Here is a 27,951-nt window from a genome sequence, read left to right as displayed (position 1 = left end):
TTCCCAAGCCCTCGGACATTCCAAACAATACAACTCATTTGCGGATGGCGGGGTTGCATCGCAACCACCACCAAAATCGAATCTGAAATTTTTGGTTCCTCCGCCATTTTTTTTATTCACTCAGATACTCTTCATAAAGATGTTGTCATAAGGATCAATACCATCCGATGAAGAAATTAATTAAGAAATTAAACCCAGATCAACCCTTGCAGAGATAATCCGATGAAGAAACCTACACTAGCGTAGGAGAGGCTCTTACTAGGTTCCCAGAAAAACCCTAGAAGAGATTAATTATCGTTGTGGTTCTTCGAGATTTTTAATAAAACAAAACTCTTTGGCATTTCTATCAAATATGATGTTTCAAGTCCTCGAAACCTACTTTAGACTGCAGATCGATATCCGAAGTTTGCATATCTTATGTCCACTTCCTACATATGCGAATCCCTCATGTTGAGACATATAGATCTCTTATTTTATGTTTTCATTGAGAAATTGTCTTCACATCTATTTGTCATATTCATAGTCATACCATGCAGCTATGACTAGTAATATCCTAATAGACTTGAAAATAACAAGAAATGGAAAGTTTTCTCATAGTCAATTCCTTATCTTTGAGTGTAGTCTTTTGCTACCAATCTTGCCTTGAAGGTCAATACTTTTTCATCCGTCCCAAGTTTTCCCTTATAAATCAATTTGAATCATATGAGAAAAATTCTCTCAAGTTGATCCAATAATGTCCAAAATTGGTTTGAATACATGTAGTCCATCTCATACTACATGGTTTCGAGCCATTTAGATGATTCAACATCAGATATCGCTTCTTTGAAGTTTCCTGGATTACATCCATTGTCAGGCTCACCATTTCTTTGCTCGTGAAGGAACGTATATCTCGGAGGTTGTAGCAACACATACCTTTTTTAAAAAAAATTAATTAAGAAAAATATGTGTGTTAAAAATATTTATTACTAAATTTTGGTTGATAAACAAAATTAAAATACACATTTGATTTTAAAATAATAGCACACATGAGTTGAAATAAATCAAACTGACCCAAGTTTTAACCTTGAATAAATAAAATAGTACACCCATTTAATTAAATTGTTATTGTTATGGAGAGAAATACATATATACTAGGCATGGGCCACCTCATTTCATGAGGTGTTTACCCAGCTCTGTAGAGTAATGTCAGGTTTTTTTATAACTTTTTTTCAAGATTGTCCAAGTGTTATTTTATATTTAAATTTATTTTAATATACGAATAACAAGAAAATGGATTTCTGTATGTGTGATGTGTTGGATGTACGATGTATGTAATCTCAGTATTATTATTTTTTTATCGCAATTTATGATTTTTTTTCTAAAATGATAGCAGATATTCAGTGCAACATTTAAGATATTAATGAGAAAGCAAAGTAACTACGATAATAAGAATAAGAGTGCTAAAAGTATGAAATTAATAAAAGAAATCTGGAGATCATTTAATAAGGGAATTAATATTAAAAAAAGAAATGAAAATTTATTGTGGTAATTGTAAATTTAATACAATATATTAATCTATTAATAGGTTTATAGAAACGTTTTACAGGCAATCGTTTTCTATACCATTGAGATAACTATTTTATTTATCATTTCATGTACATAAAAGGTTTTAGTAGATACTATTGATATGCGCTTCTGTTTCGATATTAATTACATACACTAACAGGAGAGAACACATAGGTTGCATATTTAGTAATCTTGTTGGCAGCCGACGCAAGTGCAGTAAAAATTGTTTTCCATTGGATTTGATTCACATACGAAACCTGTAGTTAATAAAAACACAACACCGAGAGAATAAATATCAATAAAGACAACATTCGATTAGAAAATACATCTTCAGTATATGAAGTAAAATTGAAGATGGTAATAAATTTTTATACATCTAATAAAGAATCATGGAAAATAAAAAGCAGAAAACATCGAGTTTTTCAGAAAAACATTGTTAATCCAAGGCAGAAATCTAAAACCTTACGACCCCTATTAGAAAATAGTAAGACATTTGGCCTTAAAATAACAAATGGTCAAAGAAACACAACAAATTCCAGGCCTATCGCAAACCAAAAAGACGAGCAACATAATGCAGCGTGGGGAAAAACCAATAGGCAAAAAAAAACCGAGTAGCAACAATCGGCATTCGGAAATTAAAATGTCTAAACATGACAAAAAGCAGATCTAATAAAATCGGTAGAACATGTGGGTAATAATAACAGGGAAAACAGGCGAAGCAGAAACCACATGACGTAAAACAAAATTTGAATCACGAAAGTAGAAGCAATGAGAAGGGCAAAATAAAAAAAATCTTAACAAAAGAAAAACAGATCTGAGCACATGGGAAACGTTGTGCAACATGGCGGGGGGAAAGGCAAGGTTAAAAAACAAGCGATGAGCAAGAAACCATCCTCGAGAATAACAATCTATGAAAAAATAATGATTGCTTACAAAAATGCGGGTTAGCTTCAGCTTTTCACCCTGATCATAAATTTTTGACGTAGGAGTATTAGAAAACGTACAACAGAAACGAATCGATACGTCACTGGAAATCCATGTAAAACTTGTTTAATCCCAAAACACATCATGTTCACCTCGATTTTTCTTTATTATCTTCCTCTGCTGATTCAGTACCCGAGTTCAAGAATGTCATCTTCCCAAAAGATTCTCTAGCATTGCCAAACTAGTCCTTCACTTTATCGAAAACTATTTTGAGTTCAACCTGAGATGGGAGCTGAGAAAATTGCACGAAAAGGCCCCAAAAGTTATTGGAACTCAGCAAAGAAAAAGTCAAGTGCAATTCCAAAGCAAGGAATATTAATAAATGTCAACCTCTTAAGAGCACATAACTTGGATTATTCAATATCCAAAGTATTACCTCAATCACATCGTTTGCAGCAAGTGCAACACTCAAATTGTTATTTTCCTGCATGATAGATATAGGGAACAACATTAGAAAATGAAAAGGGGGTGGGGATGAGTGTGCTTCCGTATTTTCTGTGTTATCGACAAGAAACAAAAATGCAAAAGAATGTGAAGGGTAAAAGGCATTACGATGAGCTTGTAGCCATATTTAAACTCAGTAGCAGATCGCAACACACGAAACTGTTTCACAGCCATCTTCTGCCTCTCCTTCTCATTCTATTTCAATATGTGAACGTTTAAGATTCAATAAAGATGTATGGTGTGGTTTCCACTGCTAACAGGTAACCTATAGAAAAAGTCGAACAAATTCGGCATATAAGCTGCTTCTTCCCACCTTTAAAGATACCATCCTTAAGTGACTTAGCATCTTTTTCAAAAACAGGCAAAATGATTTCATAAATAAGGTAGATTCATATCTAAGATTGTCATGGTACCAAATAAAACAAAGACAGAAAAGTCTGCCATTTAATATTCATTATGATATTCTGAGAAATGTATCAGATTGGAAAACACTGTCATACAGTAAACAGAAAAAAAAATAGAAAAAGCATTTAGAAAAGGAAGACAATAGATCGTGGAGCAGGTTGAAGCACTTAACAACTAAAACCATCACAATTTTACAACAGCAAACAAATTTTCACGAAAGAAAATAATATTTGCTCGAAATTAACTAAAATTTCAAAAGATAGAACAACTTTCCTCATCCTTGAGGATCATCAGTATACCATGTGGAGTCTAGTTCAAATATATGAAAGCCATAACAGCAGTGGAAAACTCACGTTATAAATGACTGCTGCAAGGTTCCTAGCTAGAGTATCTTTGTATATATATTTCCCCACAAGGCTGTCCTTTGTAGCAAAAATAATTTTTGCAGTTGTGCCTCCTGATACAATATTGAGCGGATACCAAAGGTAAACCTGACCAGAAGAAAGCTCCCAACAGTAAAAATCTTTTCAACCCATGAACCAAAAGCGCGGAGCAATCGAGCTGCTTTGTTAGATACAATACAAAAGGATGTCAAGAACTCTACCTTTGGGCGCTTCATTTTAATAAAATGCTACCGACTACATAAGTCAAAGCAACTCTGTCTTCAAGACGTAAAAGTAACTATTGCAAAGAAAGAGGTAGTCAGAAGGCACCTAGCAAAGAAATATTTTCATTGTATTTGCATACAATATTCGGGATTACTTCATTTCAGAAAGTGATAATGGACGGTGGACTAATTGGTTTGCCACATTTAGGAAGAATATTTGGGCATTGTAACTGTTGTGGTTCAAGTTTCCAAGCTATTAAATAACTTACAGTGGTTTTGGCCTTGGAAAGTCACGACTACAATATAGACATGTGAATTCACATCCATATATAGCTCCACAAGGTCTTGAACAATCTGTGCAGGCTAAAAAGTATAGACGATGTTGTGGCTCTGAGACTTTTAGTGTAGTTTTCACCCAAAAAGATTTTACCTGCAAGTGGGAATGTAGTTATGATAAAATTTCTTTATGAGATTTAAGTAAAGAGAAACTAAATTGTCAATGAAAATTACCGTTTTAGTCAAAATGTGGATTTGATTGATCTTCGAATTTGAGAGTTTGATGGCTGATTTCTGCTTTGGTATGATTTTTCATATAACTTTTGAGAGATCGTTTTCTATATAATCTTTTTTTTTAGCAAAAATGTGAGCCGAAAATATTTTTAATTGGAGTTTTGAAACAACATTAAACAACTTTAAATTTCTGAGATATTTATGAACAAAATTTTGAGAACAAATAATCATCTATAAGTAATGAATAAAACGAATGTTGGCTAAGAAGGAATGTCATGTGCAGTTTTGAAAGGTAAAAATTGTAGTTGCCTATATTTTTTTTTAAGCAAAAATGTAAGGCGAAAAATTTTTAATTGGAGTTTTGAAACAGCATTAAACAACTTTGACGAAATTTAAAAACTGTAATTCAATCCTGATAGTGTTGATAGCAATTAAATGAGTATAAGAATTGAGAATCCATCAAATGAAAGATTTGTATGTTAGAATATATCTATCTCAAAGAAAACTCGCTGCCTGTAAAACATCATGGTACACAACGTTCTTTGTATAATTAGTACTCTGGATCAATGGTGTTGATGGTCTAATAAGCACCTTTAACTGATCCATAGTCTTTGCTCTTGACAATGCAACATAAAGTTGTCCGTGTGAGAAAACAGGTTCCTTCAAATAAACACCAACAAAATCAAGAGTTTGACCTTGAGCTTATTAATTGTCATTGCGAAGCATAGTCGGACAGGAAATTGTTTTCTTTTGAATGGAATGGACGAAAAATTTTCATGAGGAGTTTCTAATGTGATACGAGGAATAAAGACAGTCTTTCCAGCATGTATACCAACTGATATTTCAGCGTAGATTACATTTCCGTTGAAACCTTTACAAAGAAGGCGTGTGTCATTGCAAAGTCCCTCGATTGGATTAATATTTCTCAGAAGTATGATTTGAGCATTTAGTTTCAAAGTTAGTTTATGCGGAGGAAGTCCTTGAGGAGTTAAAGAATGGAATAGTTCTTCTTGGTCTGGTATAATACAAGCACTTATGTTTTCGTCGCAGCTATAATAAGTAGTTTCTTCTCCAGGAAATTTATTAATCAATACATCATTAATGTCGTTGACAAACTCGTTTCGTGTGGTGAGTATTGCTCGTTTAACAAATAAAGAGAAATCTAAATTAACATTGGTAATATTTGGGAACATTGTCTCTATTAACATATTTAAAGATGTAGCTTCATCTATAAATGGGATGTTTGCTTCACATGGAATTAGAATTTCATCTTTCTCGTTCGTTTCTTCAACACCGTCACCAATTTTTAATAAGTAAGAAGAAAATGTCGGATCAAGTAATGCTCGCATGTTTTGCTTCAGTTTTAATTTTTCAAAATGGTTCCATAAAGGTGACATAACAATTGACGAATTTATTATATCATCCTTATTAGTTTTAAGAATCACTGGTAATGTTTGGCGAAAATCTCCACCGAAGACAATAGTTTTACCACCGAATATTGTTTGTGTATTCATTATGTCTCTTAACATTTCATCGAATTTTTCAATGATACTGCGTTTAGCCATTGTAGCCTCATCCCAAATTATTAATTTTGATATTTTTATTAAATGAGCAATTGTGCTTTGTTTACTTATGTTACAAGGTTTGAAATTATTTTCGTCCAAAGGAATTTTAAATCGTGAGTGGGAAGTGCGTCCTCCTGGAAGCAAAGATGCTGCGACACCTAAAGTTGCTGTAGCAAGTGCTATATGACCAGCAGAACGAATTGTGGCGAGAATTGTTTTGTATAAGAATGTTTTTCTAGTACCACCAGGACCATCGACAAAGAATACACGAGACAAATTATTATTAACACAATATAAAATCTGGTTGTAAGCATATTTTTGTTCTTTATTTAATTGCTCAACAGCAAGCAAGTCTTCATTAGGTATAGTTATATTTTTTTCAGTTTGTAATTCTTTTGTCAAATTATCAACAGAACTTAGAAATACTTTATCGGTTACTGAGAAGAAATCTTCTAATCTTTTTCCCATTGAGTATAGATGATACACAATATTGTTTAGTACTTTCTGTTTAATAATGTAAGGATTGAGAGATTTATTTTGTTCAAAATCTTGTGATAAGAACTTTTCATACTTCAACCATAATTGTTTAGGATTCTTTGGGTCACAGTAGACGAGGGCAGTAGCAAACAATTGTCGTAAAGCAGTAGGCATCAAATATGAAGTTGCCTCTTCGATACAGTTGTCAATAGTATTATCATGCTCCATTAATCCTAATATTTGCGCTGCTTCTCTAAATGTAGCATAGGTTTTTTCATTGACTGTTCGTAAATCTTTGAATGAAGTAGGCTTTCGAATGTGCATAAGTAACAACCTTAGATAAAAAATTTCGTCGTATGTTGGATGACAGCTAAAAATTCTAGATATAACTTCATTTCTTTTACGTGGTTCCCATTCCTTTATATCATGGTGCCAAGTAAAGTATTCTGGAAATTCAACATGTAAACAAGCGTAGTCATTATATTTATTCATGTGGAAAAATTGTGTTAACATAGTTTTTTTTATCGTAGGATTATTCGTAATGGTAGATAATGATTGAGTGGCAGTAAAAGTTACTAATTGTTGTCCTTCTAAATGAATTGGTAAACATATTACAGATGGATGAACATGGTGAAGATCAAAACTAAAAAAATTCGCCAAATTGCTTCAGGAGGTGAAATCCATCTTGCACTTTAGAAATTTTTTATTTCGTCAACCAATAAGTGTTTTTCATCATTAGCTAATGTATAAAAAATTCTATCGTGTCCTTTGTAAGTATATTTGTATATATATTTTATGGCTTGAATAGTTGAACATATTTCAACATTGATGTGACAATTAAACTTAGCTATATGATATGGGTTATATGGTACAACCCAACGATTATCAAGTTGTGAGCCTCTAATAGTGAGCATATGGTTGTCATTTCGACGTCGGTATATTGGATATGAATTTATATCAAAATTAGTATTTTCTGAGAAATCTTTTGGATAATTAAACTTACATGAGCCTTTTTTCATACAAGGACATGATGGATTAAGAGAACCACAAGGTCCATGTATCATATGCTTAACCACCAATGAAAATAAATATGGATGTGTTATTTGATCAGGTAATTCTGCACAAACAATTCTATCAAATGCTTCAGGGCAAAACATTTTTGATGCTTGGCTTAAAATTAGAAAGTGAGCATGTGGTAACCCTCTTTTTTGAAATTCTATAACATAAGTATAGGCAATCACGTGACCAAAAATAGAATTTTTAAATAAATCATTTTTCAGAACTTGAAGTTTTGCACGGAATATTCTAGCAATCAAATCAGGTCTATTTTGTATTTCATCAAAGGGTAGACATAAAGCTTTTATTTCTGGCCAATTTGGGTTTGAAGTTATTGTGAGGAAAATATCAGGTTTTCCATAACGTTGTACTAAAGTGATAGCATTCATATATGTCTTACGCATATCTCTAGGTCCTCCTATGAAAGAGGCAGGTAATATCATACGCTTACCAATGTCAGAACCCATTTCAAACCCTTGTGTCATACTATCTAATAATCCAGAGTATATTTCATTGCGTAAACGATGTTGCATGTCTTTAGTTCTGAAAAATTCTAGTCTTGATGTTTCAATTTTAATGTACATATCTATTACATATTGTTGTAAAAGCCTACCAGTATGTAGCAAGAAAGATTTATCGTTTTCACGTATCTGTAATTTATAACAATAATATTCACGACAAGACACGGTTGACCTTTGGTTTTCTGTTTTTTTGGAGGAGTTAGTAATTGTGGAATCTTGAATATCATAAATGTTTTCACCACTACATGTTGGCCTTGGAGTAACATTTTTTTGTCTTTCATTCAATCTTTTAATATTTCGATGCCACCCGGATTCTCCATTTGGAAAAATAAGAGGATATTGCATAGGATCATAACAAGCAAAGTAATGTTTAATTATTTGAGTTTGACTGTTTTTTGGATATATTTGTATGTGTTGACTTGAGTACTGGTGGCTTTCATCGTCTTCTAACCAAATTCCAGCAACTTGGGATATGGTAGGTTTGTTAAAAACACGTTGATCAACAATAGGGTCATCTTGTAAAGCAATATTATATTCGTTTAAGTTCTGAATTGTACTAAAACTTCGGAAGAAATTTCCGTATGGATTTATTTTTAAAATATGAGTTAATTTTTGTACGAGAGTTTCTTGAAATTTAGAACTAATACACATTCTATTTAAGATCTCGTGTTCAGTGTCAAAAAAATACAATTGCATATTTTTAGGGTTCTGATTGTTTGATGGTATTAGTTGATCCAAAAAATGATAAACTTGGCCTTGTACACGGAATGTATAAATCCCAGCATTTCTTATAGCTAAAGATTTGTCACAATGTACACCCATTGATGTGAATGCAAACATATTATTGTAACTACGGACGTAGTTAATGAATTCTTTGGCATTCTGATCATTACCAAGATATAATCGAACTAAGTCAGTAGGCATTTCAGTGTTGAGAAGATTTACATCACCTAATGAGCAACAAAATGTAGGTGGTTCCAAGTAAATATGGTGTGCACCACAATATTGACAGTTTGGAACATCAGGCAGTAAATCTGGACTGCTGACTTTGCATGCTAATGGGTCAACATCAACATTTTGTTTGTCAATTGTATTTGAAATTGAAAGTTGTTTCTGTTTTTGTCGTCGATTGTTTTTAGTCACTCTACGATCTTCTATGCTATTGTATTTTCGTTTTTGAGTTTTTGTTGACATGATTGCAAACGTCAAAAGGTAGAAAAAGTATGACAATATAGGCTAAATATTTTGGAACTTGTATTTCCTGCGAGTAAAAATTCAAATAATGTGATGTTCTAAGATTAAATAATTTTTTTACAGCTAAGTAAAATACACAAAGACAGAAAGTTAACATAATAGTACAAGATAGAGTTTAATTTAATTAATCTAAATAACCCTACATATAATCATTGTTGAAGCTACTGACTAAAGCAGCAAGGAAACAATTTTTTTTAATTTTTTTTTCAACTACAGTCCATTAAATATCTGTAAGAACATATATTATCAAACTACCTAGTACAAAAAAACACCAGGAATATCATTTGACGAAATGATAAAGGTAATCTATAATTGCAGACTGAAGGTTAATAATATTAGTAGTCAGATTTAAGCAACTTGATGAAACATAGGATACAAAATCAGTCTGCATGTCTTTATTTCGTAGTCCTTTTAATTTCAGAATTCAGAATTGACAAATAAAAGAGACAACTGTTAAGTGTTGATATTTTATCGTAATCTTAAATAACAAACCAGTTAATGGTTCAGTCTGTAACAGTCCTTTGATTCTAGGTTGGAAAAATAAAAAGTGAAGACACAGTTAAATGGTAGCCGAATATTCCATATGCATGTGTGGTTATGTTGTATTTAAAAACAATGTAAGTTGCAGACAGAACAAGTAATTCAAAGTGCATTAATTAAGTTACAGGAAAATAAGAGAAATGACATAAACTAAGGTTTTTGAGGTCAGGAACAAATAGAAAGAAAAAAAAAAAGATATGCGAGGACATAAACCAAGCTGTTTGAAGTCAGATGCGCAGAAAAGAAAACATAAGTAAATGTAAACCAAACGAATCAAAATCGGAAGACTTACAACTGAGCAGATCAAAGAAAACAGAAGTAAATGTAAACCAAGCGAATCAAAATCGGAAGACTTACAACTGAGCAGATCCGTGTCGTAAACACAGTCGGAAAACCAACCGACGAGCAGATCGGAGCAAATCGATGTCGAAACCTAAATAAGAAAGATTTAGACGTAAGAGTAGATAAGAGAACATAACTATATTCGTAAAACCATAAGAAACCTACCGATTTCGAGGCTGAGAACCCAGCAGTGAGCAGATCGTGAAAAGCACAAGGAGAGGTGACGAAGACAGTAAAGAACGAAAGCCAAGCGATTGACGAACGGAGCACTGAGGAAATCGGCGAGCAGATCGGAGGAAATCGGCGAGTAGATCGGAGCAAATCGGTGTCGTAACCTAAACACGGAAGATTTAGATGTAAGCGTAGAGAAGAGAACACAACTCAATTCGTTAAACCAGAATAAACCTACCGATTCGAGGATGACAACCCAGCAGTGAGCAAATCGTGAAAAGCACAAGGAGAGGCGACGTAGACGGTAAAAAACGAGAGCCAAGCGATTAAAGAACGGAGCAGTGAGAAAATCGATAAGTTTGATATGTATGCGCAGAGAAGACGGTGAAAACGAATAACATTTAATCATTTTTTTTGTGTAAATCGATGGAGAAGTAGGATACAAGACACGTGTATTTGTGAGAAGGGGAAAGCCAAACGCGTGTAATTGTGGCGGACGGGAGACCGGGAGTTAAATGGCCATTTTAAGAAATAGTACACTTTCATATATGTAGATGTAGATATATATATACATTTCTCTATCCTCCTATTCATCATCATCTTCCCAGATTTTCCGATCCTTCTTTTTTTTCTTCAAACTTTTCCCGTCACACGAAATCAATGTAGCGTGATCGATTTTCGAAAATGCATAGTTTCGGAATCCTCGCGATGAGGGCTAGCTAGTGATACCCATTTTGTAAGGTTTTCTTGTGACACTTGAAAACCAGCCACCCCACTATCCATGTTTTATGCCAGTTACCGCCTCCATCACCGCCAGTATTCATGGTGCTCTACTTTGGGACGATTTGAGTTTAATACTTAGTCTTTAATCACAACTTCAGGCTGTTTTTGGGGTGAGAATAATTTTAGTTCGAATTATGAGATTTTTGGTTTGATTTCGATCCAAATAATTGATAATTTTTTTGTTTTGGGTGTAGGAACAACGTACACTTTAGTGATTCGAGGTATCGAACTCAATTTCCAGCGTTAATTGTGGAATTTTGGAAAAATTCAGATTGATACAAGTTGAGATTTTTGAATGTTAAGAGCTATTTAACTCTATATTTTGATGGTTAGATGTGTTAGAATTGGTATATATTAATTTCAGGATTTATGAGTAATTTTCTGGAATTTCATATTATGAAAATTTGGGTATTTCGTACCGGATGTAACTGCAACAAAAGGAAATGAGTTTGAAGATTACTTTCTGAAACGTGAACTGTTGATGGGAATATACGAGAAGGGGTTTGAGAGGCCTTCTCCCATCCAGGTGCTCTTACCGGTAGGGATATCCTTGCCCGGGCTAAAAATGGTACCGGGAAAACTGCTGCATTTGGCATTCCTGTATTGGAAAAAATTGATCCAGATAACAATGTCATTCAAGGTATCCATGCACCTGTTATAATTTGGTAGAAAGAACTATTTATCCAATTGTACAGAAAATTTCTTTGTTGTGTTAATATGGGTAGCCGTTCAAAATATTGTATGAAAATAAATATTGTCAATCTGTCATTTTAACCAGAGTATGTTAAATATAATCAATCTTTCGTTTTAACCTGTGAAAGTGTTTACTGATGTGATTTGCGGGAGGAATTTCTCTTGCTTCATTACAATACCTCAAAACTAGCGAATCTTTGAGTAAACGAGCATTAACTCTGCCTTTTCAATCCAGTTTGGTTGAGGAAATATTGCAATTTTCTAATAAACTAGTATTTTTTTTATGAAACTTCCTTAATCTATTAATTTGAATTTTCGATCACTACTAGGGAGGGATAAAGAATGTGAGTCAAAATATAGAAAACATGAGTTGACAGGTCAAGGATCGCTGCCTCACTCCTTGTCTGATTCAATCATCATTCAATGTTATGAACCTAATTGAAATTTTAACCAAATTTTGAATTGCTGATAATCAATCTGAATCTACTAAAAAAAATCATTAGTAAGACCCAATGGAATTTTGTTACTTGACTAATCCGATTCTGTGGGCAAACTACAAAAGGTCAAATTATTGGCTCAAAAACTATATCTGTATTTTGTAGAGAAGGATTTTAGTGTCTGCTGATGTAGTACCTGAAACTTTTTTTTACATTTGATGATGTAAAAAATGTTCACACCTCCACTGATGGTTCCCTGAAAACTATTTATATGCACAAGTTTTTAGTTTTCCCCAATTGGTTATGCTATCAACAACACTTACCATTTTGTTTTATCTGGCACAGAGTAATTAGATTATCTTTTTATCTGGTTTCATTTTTCCATGAAGTTATTTGTAGTTCTTAAGAGATTAATTATCAAAGACACTTCTAATTAGTTAAAGTGTTGGGTTTTACTGTTTATTCACTAATGTCATCAAAACATCGGCTGACTTGAAAGATATCATTTTCCTGCTCTGTCTATGTCTTACGTTTTTTGACCGGTGAATGTTTATCATCGATTATCTTTGTGAAAATTCATCAATTAAATCTGATGTAGTCAACTTTGATTTTATGTCCTTATTCTGAGCTTTATGTGTTTTTACTAATGAATGCAGCTGTTATATTAGTACCAACTAGAGAATTAGCACTTCAGACATCTCAAGTCTGTAAGGAACTAGGAAAGCACTTGGAAATTCAAGTGATGGTGACCACAGGAGGAACCAGCCTGAAGGATGATATCATGAGATTGTATCAACCTGTCCATTTACTGGTTTGAACTCCGGGGAGGATAGTCGATCTGACCAAAAAAGGGTTATGCATTTTGAAGGATTGTTTGATGCTTGTTATGGATGAGGTTTGTGGCTTGTTACTCTTTTCCCTCATTTTGGCTATTTAGTATTCCTCTTTTGTATCATTCTGATTCAATGTATCCTATGACTGCCAAACCCATAGTTTCAAATATTATAGTGACTCTCTTTTGCTTATTCTGGTGTTCAAAATATGCTAGCTTTTTAATAGATTTAATTTTTCAGGCGGATAAGCTTTTATCTCCTGAGTTTCAACCTTCAATAGCGCAGCTGATAGCTTTTCTTCCTCGGAATCGGCAAATTTTGATGTATTCGGCAACATTTCCAGTGACCGTGAAAGATTTTAAAGACAGATATTTGCATAAACCTTATGTCATTAATTTAATGGACGAACTCACACTCAAAGGTATTACCCAGTATTATGCTTTCGTAGAAGAAAGACGGAATGTTCATTGCCTGAATACACTTTTCTCTAAGGTTTGATTGTAACTTCTCAAGTCTTGTTTATGGCAGCCTTCTTCTTTATGGGAAATTTGTAACACTTTTTACACATTTACAGCTGCAAATTAACCAGTTAAATCTTTTGCAATTCCGTGAATCGAGTGGAGTTGCTAGCAAAGAAAATCACTGAGTTGGGTTATTCTTGCTTCTATATTCATGCTAAGATGCTGCAAGATCATCGCAACAGGGTTTTTCATGACTTCCGAAATGGTGCTTGCAGGAATCTTGTTTGCACTGGTATACTGCTGATTTTTCTCTCTGCCTTGATGAAATTCTATTGCTCAAAGTCTGTCACATCAATGTAATGGAAGCGACACTAGTATTTGTGTGTGCTTAAACACTATGTTCGGCAATATCAAGATTTTCTTTCGTGTATTCTACAGATTTATTTACGAGAGGAATAGACATACAAGCTGTCAACGTCGTCATCAATTTTGATTTTCCTAAGAATTCAGAAACTTATCTTCACAGGGTATGTGGAATTAACTTCTGAAGGAACAACTCGCCAAAGAATACTTGGGACTTGATCCAAGAACTGGAACTCGATATAGTGAAATAATGTTGGTATGTCTACTTGTTTAGGTGGGTCGCTCGGGGAGATTTGTGCATCTCGGATTGGCTGTCAATTTGATCACTTACGAAGATCGCTTCAAACTGTATGTCTAATCTTTCTCCCTAAAAGAGCTTTTGCTTGATTTCTCTTTTTTGGTTTGCACTTGAAACACGTTCACCTCATTGATAGTAAGAGACTAAATTTCGGTATTAATCTCCTTTTTTCCCCCTCTTCTCTGCTTGCCTTGCCCTTTCTTTCAGGTACAGGATTGAGCAGGAGCTGGGTACAGAAATAAAACAAATTCCTCCTTTTATTGATCAAGCTGTCTACTGTCAGTGATACCTGAACCATATGGTGGTGAGTTCCTCGAGCATTTGCTATTTAGATGATGTACCGTTTCCTAGTGTGTCGAGGTGGTTCTATCAAGACTTATATGTCTCTCTTATTTAAATTTTCATGTATGTTCTTAGGATGCCAAATAAAGATTGGGGGTTTCCATGTTCTTGATTATGTTTTTGTGCAACTCAGTCAAGATGGAAACCGGCGATGGTTCATTTGCTACCTGGAGGCTTGGACATCTGGATTGACTTGGGTAATTGGGAGACTGCTTTATTTTTTGAAAGCACGATCAACCAAAAATCTGGAGTTTTCTCCATCATTGCATCTAATGTGTTCGTTGCGTGCTGTACTGCTGTTCATGTTTTTTGTGGTAGTTGTTTTATTTATGTAATGCTGTTACATACGACTTTGCTTGTATTCTCTTGCTATAATGTGTTTTCCTGATCAGCAAAAAATTGAGTAGGTTTTTCTGACGTAGTTCTGAATTGTATCATTATTCAACTAGTAACTAACAGTTGGAAGAATCTTGAATGGATTATGATTATAGGGTTGAATTCTAAGATTAAGTGGGTTTCGTGTTTATTCCTGTTTCTACTGTAAAACTATTTCATTCCTAAATCGTTGGGCAATGGATGTCGCCAGTGTTTGGAAATGCATAAAATAAAATGATTATGGAAAGTTGATAATCATTTTTATTTGAGTATTTGCAAACACTATGTTGAACTTGCAAACTAAATTTGATTCGAGTATGATCGATAATTTAAGAATGAATGCAGAAATCCTACCACTGGCTCTGGCTCTGCGCTGATTTGTGGGCTTGAAGAGTCTAAATATTTTATTTTATTTTTCAAAGAATATTTCTCCAAAATATTATTCATAGTATTATGTTCTTGTATATGTTTCAAATTAGCAGCGATGTTTTTCGCATTTATCACACAACTATCTTCGTAATACTTTGTTAAATATCGAATCATCAACTTCCAAAATAGCGCAATACGATTTCCTTGGATAAAACAAAACTATTCTTAAATAACTAGTTCCCATTTTTTTTATCCAGTAAATATTTTTTTTTAAAAAAAAAAATTCGAATTGGATTTGAGTCGAATTTGAACTTATTTGATCCATTTGACGATATATAAGGTTGCATTTGGATGGTGGGAGTTGGAATGATTCAAATCTTCCAAACAGACCGTCTCAAGTTGCCTTTTAGTTTCTAAATTCTTTAAATTTGAAATCATTTAGTTATTATTCTTAGTTAATTTCGATGATTTCAAATTCTTACTTCAATTAGTACTCATTTGAAATAGATGGTTTTTAAGATCCATATTTCTGAAATCAGATTCTCCAATCGAAATGGAGCCTAACAAGATTTAATCCTTGATCAAACCTAATGCAAGTGTAAAAATTGAGTTTCATTAAAAATTTTTGCAAAACTCAAACATAACAAGTCTTAGTTTCTATTTTATTTTTAAAAAAAATGTTAGGTTCCGTTTGGACATGTATTTATAAAACGTTTTTATAAAGTTTTTTTAAAAAACTTTTTATAAAATGTTTTAAAAGTTGTTTTAAAAATAAATATGTGTTTTGACAACTATTTTATAAAAATATTTTAACATCTCAAAAGTAATATTGTTTATGTTTGTATTCCACAATTCCATTCTAAAAATATCTAAACGGACCTATAGTTTTGTTCTGGGCCTGGTGGAAGTTTGCTGGTTCGTAGCAGACTTCCCACTAGTGCGAGCTTGGGCTTTAAGGATATTTTTCATCACGTTATTGGCTTTTTCTTTTTTCTTTTATTATTATTATTTTTTCTTTTTCAAAAAAAGTTTCTAAGACCATGGCTTCTAATCATTACAGGCTTTTTTGAGCTAATGCTGATATTTTTCAATATGCATAGTGTAAACCCTTGGCTAACATGATAGATTTATTTATTTTCTAAAATGATGTATAAATGAGTTTATGATAGTTGGTGTTCACATACATACAATGTATATCTTTCTGTCCTTCAATACATTATATTTTTATCAATTTCTTGGCAATTTAGATTAAAACGGTTTGATTATTAAGAAAATAATAATAATAATAATAATAATAATAATAATAATAATAATAATAATAATAATAATAATAATAATAATTTAGGAAACTCTAAGGCAAAATGTGCATTAATTGGCATGATGGATGATGGACCAAAAATGGTCAATCGAGCACTTTATGTTGTCTCCCTCACGACTACATCGTCTGATGATTGCAACCTTCACATATTGGGGACCTTTCCTTTTAGCCAACCTATCCTTCGTGATTGTATGTACCTTTTTCTATCTTTCAATTATTCCTCTTCTTTATTCTTTTCTCGTTTTTCTTTTCTTATGAATATAAATTAATTATTTATTAGCCCACTTGACAATTAAGCTGATAACTTGTGTACTTAGATATGCGGATGCCATCTTAACATGTGGTCTAAAAATGCTAACTGATCTTACATACAAGATACAAGTAACTTTTGATTTTAAAAATGGGATAATTGCATGGACTATCTCTGTAAATTCACAAGATTGCTGAAACTTTTTATGACTACTAGCAATCGTGGCACACGCGTTGCGTGTGTAACGAAAAATGTGGTAAACGTATTCTTGTGTAATTAAATTGATTCATGAACGCGTGCGAAAAAATGTGGCAAACGCGTTCCTGTGTAATTAACTTAATTCATATTTCATATACATGTTCCAAAATAAATTTAATACAATCAAATAAGTTAACTAAAATACATAAAACACAAACCAAAACACGCACCATGAACCATTCAAAAGGCATACAACTAAACTCTTTTCCAAATCTACAACTTTCGTACGGTGTCTACAACTATGTCCCAAGAAAATGATAAGATTAGACTATCATAATCATCATTAATATAAATTTATCATCTTCATTACCATTTCGAACAAAAACGGAGTTTGATTCAAGAACCAGAAATCATTTGTACGGGTAAGATGAAAGTATGTACACTATTTTCGTTTTTTCAAGTTAGTAAGTCCGAGCTGAAATTACAATGGCATTTTACTAAGGAAATTGGAAAAGTCATGTGTACGGGTGCAATGATCATATTCATTTGGTGCTAGCTAATGGAGATTTTTTCAGCTTGTGCTAGCATAATGAAACATGATACCCGCACCGTACAAATGTTTACGGGTGGGAACCAAACAAATGTAGTAGTTAGTTACATAATTTTCGCTCAGGTTCAGGAATGAAATATCAAGCTTACTATCAGGGCAAGGAGTTGACCTTTTGCATTTTTGCTACCAAGACACTTCTTTATAGTAGTCTAGAAGAGACAACTTGAAGTCTTGAACCATCTAAGCTGATTTCAATCAGCCAATAAGAGGCACAAAAAAATAGCATGGGCAAATTCACAGAGCTAAAACAAATATTATATTGCATTCCAGCATCAACAGTTATTTATTTGAAAAAAAGGGGGAAAATGAAAGAACTCTGCAAGAAAATTCAAGAATGGTGCAGGTTTAGATGTTTTTGTTTTTACTTCAGCATATTCTACGCACATTCTAACAAACTTATTGCAATTCCTACTAATACAAATGATAATTGAAACATACTCAAACAAACTCATCCTAAAAATTCATTAGCTAGCACCAATTGTTGTTCAGAAATTCAACCAATCTGTAATTGTGCAGTGTATGAAGGAAATTGCAAAAGAAAAGAAAACAGAAAAACGAATAAACTTATTGAGCGAAAACGAAGCCTTGGGCACAGGAAAATTGAATGACACGTATCACCTTGAATTGAATTAAATAAGTTGGCCCGATTTTTGTTTTGCCATAGAGTTTCACCAATCCAGATTTCAAAAAATGTGGAGAGTTTGTTTTGTCTATACTCGATTTTCCAATCCCATTGTTGTAGGAATTTATCGGCTTCGAGTGAGGAAGCAATGGAGAAATCGGTCTTTGCATCATGGGAGATAACCCTCTCATTGTTCGGTTACCAAATGTCACATTTGAAGAAAATAGATATGTGCATCCAATATATATAGGCAAACATTCACTTTGCAATTTTACAAACAGTTAGTGTGCATCCAATATATGTAGGCCATACATAAGGGCATGATAAATCATCAAACATCAATATTCATTGAACATACCTGAGCAACAGGAAAAAAATCCACCTAAAACATAAAACTGAATTTTTTTAGTTTTACTCATCTACTTGATATTTTTGTTAGAAACAATCATATGAAATTAATAGGAGATGTCAAGTCAATGTAAATCTAAATCTCGTCATAGGTCGTATTATATGGCAATTAGAAAGAAGCTAACAAAAATGACCAAACCCATAAAAGATAAACTTGGAAAAACAACTCTAATCACCAAAATAAATGACCTGAAATATGTGAGCCATGGAATTGAAAAATCTTAAAAATTGTTGCGAGTCAATGAAGAGGAATTTTTTTTACCTCAGGTGTAAAGTGAATTTCGGAGGAAGAAGAATAAGTTGTGAGTGTGATTGTTACGACAATATAGACTGTGAAAAATGAAGATCGTTACTTTCTTCACAACTTTCTTTATCTGCTAAATCTGATGAACAAATTTCATAAGCAAACCGAATAATCACTTGAAGCAAAATCTTGTGAATACCTTGTAAAGATTTTCATAGAAATCTTTGAATTACCATATCAAATCCTTCATCACATGCCCAATAGATTGGTAATTTAATGGATCTTGATCGGAGATGCAGGAGTTTTAGAAATAGATTTGGGAAGGTGGCTTTGGGTTGGAGAGAAAATAAACTGTTCCCTCTGTCATTTCATTGGAAATTTAATATTGGTTTGGGTGCAAACTTTCAAATTGAATTTGGTTGAAAAGAGGTTTTCTCGGTGTAAAACGTGGAGTAAGGAGTGAGGAGGAGTTTATAAACTGCACTATTGTTGGATAATTTGAAAAGCCATACCATACTACTAAACAGTTATTATTCCATGCTTAAACTTAATAATATAGAAAGAGATATTTTGGATGATAGGGATAAACCAATCATAACAATGTTAGAGTCCATTAGAAACAAATTGATGCACAGAATTCAGGTGAAGAGGCAAGGAATGGAGAAGTACAATGGTGATATCTGCCCTAATATCATGAAAAAGATTAACAAATGCCAAAAGATGTCCAGAAATTGTTTTGCTATATATTCAGGACAATTTGAGAAGTAAAGAAATTGATAAACTGGCTCACCTGTTCAAGCCATCAGAAGACTTGCCGCAAGGTAGATGGCATATGCATCAATGGATGCAAACATGATCTGCCTTGACCGTAGGCATCCTTTGCCCCACCTCCTGTTGATCGCCTTTGGGGTTCGGTAAGAGCGGTTCAGTACGTGCAGAGCAATGTTCTCTATTCTCCACTTTTTGGTGGCCTCGGCCACCATGACCCTCAAATCTAATTTTTTGGACCCTGATGCTTTGAGAACCAACCCGAATCGAGCCTGTAAAATATCAAGGATGGAGTGAAGAGGAACCCCCACAACAGTGTTGTTGGGGTTATTCAGAAGCATTTGAATGGAATTTGGTACGTAACCACACAACTGAACTTGAAATATCAAACATCTATTCCCACAGCATAACTGAATAATTGCCGGAACTGAAGTTTCGCGACTGTATTTTGCCGTTATCGCCACAGCACAATTTCTAATCGGATTAGCCCATTGATCGGCGGCCAAAGCTTCAGATGTTACCGTCGTAACTATTACGCTGTCGTAAAATCTCACTTCATAGATCTGAGAAATCACAGAATCACTCACAAAAGAAACACTCAGATTCTCCATTTTTCTGCCCGGAGAAGATTCGATCGGCGACGGAGAAATATTCCGATCGGAGACGGAGAAAGAGAAAAAATTGGGGCTGCGCGTGAAGGGGATGGAGATGGAAAGAAGAGAAAAGAAACTGCTTATTTTCCCATTTGTTTTTCTCTGTTTTAACATGTAAGCGCGGTTTCAACACTTAAAAACGTGTTAGCAATCCCGGCCCCAAGTCCTAACGAGGGTATTAAGCAATGATTTGTTAATTAACTATTTCTCCGTAAAATTAACAAATCTAGTAAAAATATGATTTATTTTGTAGAAATTTTTTAACAATTTGTAATTTATTTTTAAAAATAAAAATAAAAAATTGAAATGAATTTAATATTAAAAAACAGTTTAACAAGTCAAAATTAAGTTATCTAGTGGAGAATCGAGTTCATTTATAAACTTGGTTTTCATTGTATATATGTTTTAAAATTGAAGTGATTTTTTTCAGTTTAACAATGAAATTCTCATGTATAAACTTTTATTTTAAAAAAAATACTATTTTAATTTTTTTTCTCGCTGGTTTATAAGTTCAATTTAAAATTTACAGTTTTTATTATTTGACTTTGACCAATGTTGCGGTTGTTACTATACTTATTTCTTGTAAATATTTACTTTTAGACTCATTATTATCGTCTTAGAAAAATACATTTTTAATTTTTTATTTTAATTTATGTTATAATTCTATTACTTAGTTTATTATCAGTATTCTTATTTTGAGTACCCATTTTAAAATTTTAACGGGTAATGATTCATTGGGTTCAAAAAACTTTAATTTGTTGAAAAAAATTGATTCGAGGAATGATATATCGGGTTTAAACTTCAGAGCCCGGCCTTGGAAGAAGTCCAAAAATTATTTTTAAAAAATTATATATATGTTGAGTTGGTGTCAACGGAAATTTTTTTTGAAAAATTTAAACAAATTTTGAATTTTTTAAAACAAAAAGACCAAGGCCTCTGCCCTCAAGGTCGCCCAAAATTATTTTTAAAAAATTTTATATATATTGAGTTGGTGTCTATTGAAATTATTTTTGAAAAATCTAAACTAATGTGCAATTATTATATAGTACTAATATTCAAGTGTACGCGTTATTTGTTTGTATATTTTATTTTTAATCGAAAAATAAATGTTGAAAAAAAATTACATTTTCATAAATAATAATCTTTTTCCATTGAAAAAAATGAAGGAAAATGGCATTACCTTAATTAAACAATCATCAAAGGGCATATCAATTACATACCAAACCTCTAACACTTAATATACATTAATAGAGATAGAGACAGAGATTCGGAGAGATTTTAGGATTTTGTAAGGATTTTAATGTGATCTATGTTAGGGTTATAATTGAATCAAGCCGGTTTGAGAATTTTTCGACTTGACTCGATAAATATTTGATTTATAATCGAAGTTATCGAACTCTCGAGTCAAGTTCAAACTATTTTTCAAGCCAAATTCGAGTAAAATTATTTTGTTGGAAACTTTGTGAGCCACTCACGAACCTGAACATTTTATTAATATAATTGTTATATATATATATATATATATATATATATATCAATCTTCTCGGATATTTCAAACTTTCAAGCATTCATTCTCGAACATTTATGTTTAAGAAATCTATAGTTTAAATAGTTCGCTAATAAATTCAAATATTTCGAGCTGATTTCAAGCTAAAACTTTAAAAATCTTATATTCGAATCAAGTTTGAACTTGAATAATTTATTAGCCCGAATCAAAAATTAAATGTTTGTTAATATTCAATTGATTGGATTCGTTTGCAACCATAAGAATATTCTATGTTCTAAAAGTATATATTCAAATTTAAATCTATTCGAAAACATAGTTTGTTGTCGTGCCCAGAAAATTTTTATGGTATAAACATACTCCGCCTTTATGCTTATACATGGAATTTTATTCATATTCCCAAGAATAATAATAACTATGATAATTGAGCTCGGGCAAGTTGCCCCGGTGGTTGAGCCTTACCCCAATGTATCAATTGACCCTTGTTCGATGCGGGCCCCCACCCCTTTAGACTAGGAATTTCAAAAAAAAATAATAATAATAACTATGATAACCACACACTGACGGTATGTATATAAAATAATATAATATATCGTGTGTATAAAAATAATATAATATATTTAGTATTATATGTTATATATAAATATTATATTTTTTATTTTTCAATAATTTTTAAAATTTTATTGTTTAATTTATAAAATAATATAAACTAGATTTAAACGCTATTATCATTTTATTGTGTATAATTGTTAATTGAGAAAAATATTAAAATATATACATATAAAATCAAATTTACTTATTTATATGGAGTAAGGACAGCTTTGAAAAAAAATAGGTGTCTGATACCCCGTGAAATTATTTTAACCCGAACCCGTTCATTATGGGTTTATGAGTGTCGGCCTACCTATAGGATTGTTATTATTATGAAAATTCCAGCCCGGTTTTCTACCTGTTAGTTTTGTCATGACCAGGGCTGCTGATATTGGGCCGACCCAAGCTGATGGCCCAATGGGCTGGGCAGGCTTTTTTAAATAAAGTGGGATTTCGATGCATTGAGGATAAGTTTGACCATCTCCAGATATTCACGAGATAGAGATAAACTTAAGGGCGGTCCAACGAATGAAGAGTCTTACTCCAGAAAATGTTATAATTCGACTAGATAACTTATTTTATTTTCTCCTATAAATACAGGTATTGTTATTGTTGTGTTCATTCGTTACTCACTATTTATTATTCATCACACATTCACGCACTCATATTCTCTTGTTTTCGCATTCATCATACTCTCTGTCTTCAAGCCACTGACTTAGACATCGGAGGGGTCACGCCGAAAACACTTTCGGTGCCCCCTGACCTAGCTATTGCTTGTGCAGATTTCATTGATACCCGACCCGACCTGCTCTATAAAGGAATTGGAGGATCCATTCTACCAGACCGAATCCGAGTTAAAATTTCGACATCATCAGTGTCCTCACTCTAAGTCTTAAGATGCTCAACTATTATATATAGTATAAATAACAAAACTAGATCTTAAAATTTAGAACATTTCACCTTCCAAATACTTAATATACTATAATAGACAAACTCATTACATAAACAATAATTGATCATTTTAATAGATTTTCAAATTTATCATTATCATTCTTTTAACGTATTCAATAATTAGAAGACAAAAAAAAATTAATTCATTATATTTACTAATCATGAACGATGTTACATTTATTATAATTATTATAGCTCAATTCAGAGTCAACTCCAAGGGAAGGCAGCCTAGGCAGTTGCCTAGGGCCTCCCTTTGGTGCGGGGTATCGATAAATTTTATTTAATTATCAATAATTTTTATTTAAAATATTATGTGTGTCTTTTAATATTTTTGTTCAAATTTGAAATTACGGTCAATTTTTTGTATTGTTTTTCTCATTTATTTTGGTTAAAAACTCATTTCTTGTAAAAAAAAAAAAAAAAAAAACATGTCTTTTGTAGTTAAATTGTTTCATTCTGATGAATTAAAAAATGTTCAACTTGTGTCAACTATTTTCATTTTTTATTGAAATTTTATTTTCTATTTGTGGATTGTGATTTGTATTTTATTTTTAATTTATTTTTGTTTGTGCGTGGTCTATGAAATTCTAAAATCTTGTAATTTTTTATTTCAATGTTGGTCTTATTTTTACTCAAATCGATCAAAATTATTCTTTTCTTTTATTTGTATTTAAATTATAGTTTTTATTTTTTTTTATAAAAATAAATTATTTACACTTATTTAGTTGATTATTCTTATTTTAATCTATGTGTATTGTGTATTAATACATATATGACTCGTGAGATTAGAGAGTTCATTGAATTTTTTTTTAGTTTCAACTTTTTTCTTCTTTCAATGTCATTATTTATGTCATTATTTTTAATTGAAAGATTATATATATATATATATATATATATGAAATTCTCATAAAAATTAGTCTAGGACTTCCAATTTTTCAAGAAACTCGATTAGACCACAAATGATGCTACATTGATGGTGAACTCTGATACTTCTTGTTGTGCAGCATAGAGCTTTTGGTACAATAGTTCGAAATCTCATAAGTAATCGCGAGAGTTTTTCGATAGTAACTAATCGTATGTGTTCGAATAAAATTTTGATTTTTTTAAAAATGTTATTTAAATTAAATTTATTTAAAAAATTGATATATATTTTGGAATTAAAATTAAAAAAAATCGGATTAAATGTTAATTAAAATATTTATATGGAATAATTGTCCAAACATCTTCTTAATTATTTATCTATAAAATATTTATTTAAAAATAGTTGTTCAAACACATTTTTAACTCTAAAAATGTTTTTTAGAGTAATTGTTCAACAAATTTATTCTTAAATCAATTTATAAAAAATTGTAAAATATTTTTAAAAATGTTTATATGTAATTGTCCGAGCTAGAACCCTAATGAATATATCTTTTACTATCTCTTACTATTTAATAAAACATGTCTATAAAACTACTTTCTCTGATGAATCTTTTACTATCTCCTATTATCTAGTGGAGAATCGAGTTATTTATAAACTAGTCTTTCATTGTATATATGTTTTAAAATTGAAATGATTTTTTTCAGTTTAACAATGAAATTCTCATGTATACACTTTTGTAAAAATAAAAAAAAAAATACTATTTTAATATTTTCTCACTGGTTTGCTCAATTTAAAATTTACAGTTTTTAAAAAATACTATTTTAAAGCTTTGATCAATGTTGCGGTTGTTACTATACTTATTTCTTGTCAATATTTACTTTTAGACTCATTATTATCGTCTTAGAAAAATACATTTTTAATTTTTTCGTTTTAATTTATGTGATAATTCTATTAGTTAGTTTATTATCAGTATTCTTATTTTGCGTACCCATTTTAAAATTTTAACGGGTAGTGATTCATTGGGTTCAAAAAACTTTTGTTGAAAAAAATTGATTCGAGAAATGATAAATCGGATTTAAATTTCATTATAATTTATATATATAAATATAAGGAAATATTTAAGCATTTAACCTTCATTTGATCCTCAATTTGAAATATAACTCTCTATTTTTAATTCATTTATTTTCACTTTTTTACACGCACTTGTAAATAATTTTTTTTAACATCATATATTTTCACATTCATCTAAATAACTACTGTCTACGAGTTTCGAATTTGATTTTTCATAAGAAATTTTTCCATCTTTTCCCAACACTACCTACAACCTCCCGGATCAAATATGATCATATTATAAATTTTCAGACATCAATGTCTTTTGATAGAATTTACACACATTTGAGATAAAGATTCATACATTAAATAAGTAAATTATCCACTTAAGCTCAATTATCAACTTCTTAGTATGAGAGTTATAAATACCTAATCTTGTTAGTCATGTTTCGCTCCTCGAATCATGTACAACAGGGGAATAATTTAATTATATGTTATACATCATTAACATATTTATATAACAAAAAAATAATGATAAGTCATAATAATTGGTACGGTACTAAAATAAGTCTTACAATCTATAAAAATAAGTTATTATAATTTTTTTTTTAACAAATTTATAAAAATTTCTTATTTTTAGATGTTGCAAATATTACCTAACCCGATATAAAATTTTAAATTAACATATTTTTTTGTTCAAAAAAAATATCTTTGTTGTTGTTTTATTCTCAATAAGGCATTAAGCAATGAAATGGAAAGAGACCTAAGATTGAAATGGTTGTGAATTCGGTAATGTGTAGTTTGCAAAATAAATAGAAAATCAATATTAATCATCGAACCTCTTTAGTTATATATGGATCTGAAACTCTAAATCACAATAATACTAATGAATAAAAAAATTAGTAATCCATGCACGCGAAAATTTACGTGCATATATAGGTTATATTAAATCTAAAAATGATGAATTTATTTTTATATTTTTAAATTGAAAAATAAAATTGAAATATAATAGTTATAAGTATTAAGGGACATTTTTGTCCATCTATTATTTGATTAAGATAATTATTTTAATAAGTTAATGTATTATTATATTGTATAGATAAAATAAAAACAACTGTCACACAAGAATTGAGTTCTATGTATTATAGGTTCATTTCAACTTACCTATACAGGCATTACCCCCATGATAGATCTAAGGGTCTTCATTTATCAATACACGCGTGGTTCACTAAAAAATAATGGATCCCGCATTTATTAATAAATGTCCACCGTTAGATCTACCTCAAGGCAGTGCCTATATAGGTAGCATCTAACTTCCCATGTATTATATGGGCTTGCCAAATTTTCGAATCATAATGAAATCAATTTTTGGTTTAGATAAGTTTATAAAAAGTTTCAAAAAAAAGTTTAAAAAAATTGATTATTCTCACTAAATAAATCTATAAACAAACGAAAATGTTGAAATATAGGAGGATGGAAGAATGGAAAGGATCTAGGAGACTAGGACGGGCGAGGGAGGGAAAAAAAGATTTTGGGTTAGTGTAATTGTGTTTCACGGGGTCAGTATAATTTTGGAAAATTATTATTAGAATTTTAAATGAAGGTTAATTTTCAAAGTTTAAAGAGAGTAACGTCAAATATATAAAGAAATTGAGAGACGGGGTTATATATATATATATATATATATATATATATATATATATGAGTTTTTTTATGGTGCCCAACACTATATGCCCACTTCATGCCCACCATGTACAAGTCAACTCATCTATTGTTTGTACATGGTGGGCATGAAGTGAGCATATAGTGTTGGACACCATAAAAGAACTCATATATATAGTCTAACATAGCAAATTGATATATATATATAGAGTAATTTTCAGCTGCCCAACCATTCCTGCACAGCTCGTCCCCGACCACTAAAACCCGGTTCCGGGTTTTAGTTGTTTTTTTTAAAATATTTTCGTATCACTAAAACACGATACCGAGTTTTAGTTGTCGGGAACGAGTTGGACATCTTTGGTTGGGCAGCTGAAAATTTCTATATATATATATATATCACTTTGCTATGTTAAACAAGTCTAGATTGTATTTTACCAATTTAATAATTATTTCACGAGTTTGATTTTGATCTCTCTTTTTTCTTGTATGTGTGTGTGTGTGTGTGTGTTTTTTTTTTTTACAGATATATAAGGAGGTTAAGAGTTTGAATCCTCCTATCAACGTCTTCTTGGACTAATTTGTCGCACACAAATTAGCTAGTATTCTTTATTTGCTAGCCTAATTTGTAGGTTATTGCATGTTAGAATCGAAATATATGTGTAGAGATGGGGGTTGAGAGCCTTAATAGTTTGTTCTTGAAATTTTCAAGAATAAATCGAGCACCGATGAATTATATCGAGTTTGGTTTTCAAACCAAGCGGAATACATTTGAAAAAAAATTTCGTAGAAACCGAATAAACATTTTAAAAATCGTTTGAAAGAATGCAAGTTGAAATAATAAAAACAGTGTGGTTAAAGCATTTTAATCAAACACTTTGTATGCAA

General features: G+C 31.6%; 2 long non-coding RNA genes and 2 pseudogenes across 2 annotated transcripts; 1 reads left to right on the top strand and 3 right to left on the bottom strand.

Moving 5' to 3' along the window:
* Window positions 1–2,617: 2,617 nt before the first annotated feature.
* On the bottom strand, window positions 2,618–3,997 carry LOC140871496 (protein HHL1, chloroplastic-like; annotated as a pseudogene).
* A 499-nt stretch (window positions 3,998–4,496) lies between these two features.
* Window positions 4,497–10,932, bottom strand: LOC140888275 (uncharacterized). Its single transcript, XR_012152077.1, has 4 exons — window positions 10,660–10,932; window positions 10,416–10,585; window positions 10,266–10,341; window positions 4,497–4,599 (listed from the first exon to the last, which is right to left on the bottom strand). It is a non-coding gene; the product is annotated as an uncharacterized lncRNA (long non-coding RNA).
* A 675-nt stretch (window positions 10,933–11,607) lies between these two features.
* Window positions 11,608–15,136, top strand: LOC140871488 (DEAD-box ATP-dependent RNA helicase 8-like; annotated as a pseudogene).
* A 2,529-nt stretch (window positions 15,137–17,665) lies between these two features.
* Window positions 17,666–20,529, bottom strand: LOC140883413 (uncharacterized). The gene is made up of 2 exons (XR_012150388.1): window positions 19,816–20,529; window positions 17,666–18,755 (listed from the first exon to the last, which is right to left on the bottom strand). It is a non-coding gene; the product is annotated as an uncharacterized lncRNA (long non-coding RNA).
* Between the last annotated feature and the right edge of the window lie 7,422 nt (window positions 20,530–27,951).

This window comes from Henckelia pumila, chromosome 1, assembly GCF_033568475.1.
Source record: "Henckelia pumila isolate YLH828 chromosome 1, ASM3356847v2, whole genome shotgun sequence".
In the NCBI taxonomy this organism is placed as follows: domain Eukaryota; kingdom Viridiplantae; phylum Streptophyta; class Magnoliopsida; order Lamiales; family Gesneriaceae; genus Henckelia; species Henckelia pumila.
The sequence above is the reverse complement of the archived record's forward strand: the minus strand, read 5'-3'. Positions and strand labels throughout refer to the sequence as shown.